Source organism: Austrofundulus limnaeus, unplaced genomic scaffold (genome assembly GCF_001266775.1).
Source record: "Austrofundulus limnaeus strain Quisiro unplaced genomic scaffold, Austrofundulus_limnaeus-1.0 Scaffold60, whole genome shotgun sequence".
In the NCBI taxonomy this organism is placed as follows: Eukaryota; Metazoa; Chordata; class Actinopteri; order Cyprinodontiformes; family Rivulidae; genus Austrofundulus; species Austrofundulus limnaeus.
The window spans coordinates 75,878-77,195 of NW_013952462.1; positions in this window are offsets into that span (position 1 = coordinate 75,878).

The window sequence follows — 1,318 nt, forward strand, 5'->3', positions numbered from 1 at the left end:
CCACAGAAACCAGGAGCCAGACTCCGGGAGCTCGAACAGCCCCAGGGGAGCCGGAGCGCCAGCCCCACCTCCGGAGCCCTTCCAAGCCCCATGTCTGCCCGCAGCCCAGGCCCCACCAGATGGTCAGCACTCCCCCCCAGGACCCCATCCCCAGACGGCCAACGGGGAACGGGGGAGTAAAACGGGAGTCGCATCAGTTACACAAACCTGTGGCTTTTCCGGGTTGTGTCACATGGGGCACTTTGTGTTGGGGATCTGTGGTGTTAAATGAGGGATCAAGATTAATGGTTAATTTAAGGTACTGAGGTCAGGGATAGGATGTCTAGGGCTAACAGAATTTCAATTTAGGGTCTGGGACGGTTAGTTGTCGTGCATTTCCTACTCCATTTAAAAATATGACACTGTGCTCCCCCTCCATCTTGTTAATAACTGACGTGAGGGGGGTAGCTGATGCGTCCAAAACTGGATGCAGACGATACCTGACCAAGCATCAAAATGTGATGAGTTGGGAGTGAGAATGGGTTGGAAAAAGACGGATTTAAAGGCTGGATGCATCTCCTTTAAAAAGAGTTCAGATTTTTTGAAGAGGTAACTAAGTCACCCTGTACTTACATACTGAGTGGTAGTTACCTGGTACTGTACATAAACAGGTAATTATCAGGCTAAAATAATATATTTCTTCCAATATATTACCTGGTTTAGCTAGCACTTTGAACAGTCTCAGTTTGAACTACCAGTTCATCAGAGTGAGGCAGAGACCAAACTGAGGTCATTCATGGAGCTATCTACAACAGGTAAGATATTTACTGTTTATAACCTTTCCACTGAACTCCACTTAACAAGACCTTTTGTTTTAGTACACACAAGTGTTTAATTACACTGGCCTTAAGGTCTTAATCTACATTTTATAAACGTCACAAGACCATCATGTTCTATTCTCATCTTCTTGTCAACATCCAGAAGTATTTTTTTTACATGATCAGCTCTAAACCTTCATCTTGATCTGATGACCCTCTGAGAAGTTTAGTAATATTTAATGTGTGCTTGAGCGTGCTAGATTAGAGCATGGATTAGCAGCAAATTTTCTGTACAGAAGCATTCTTTAAAATAAAAGGCAACCAGTATTTTTATATGTATTTGTAGAAAATGCTCTGATACACAAAACCTATACCAATACCAGTATCAATACTGACAATCTAATATCAGTACTCTATGGAATGTGTTACAGTTTACAGTTCAAATCAAAAGTTTTTCAGTTCCATTTTTAAGAAATTCATACATGCTGAAAGAAAATCTTATTTATTTTGAAACGTTTCAA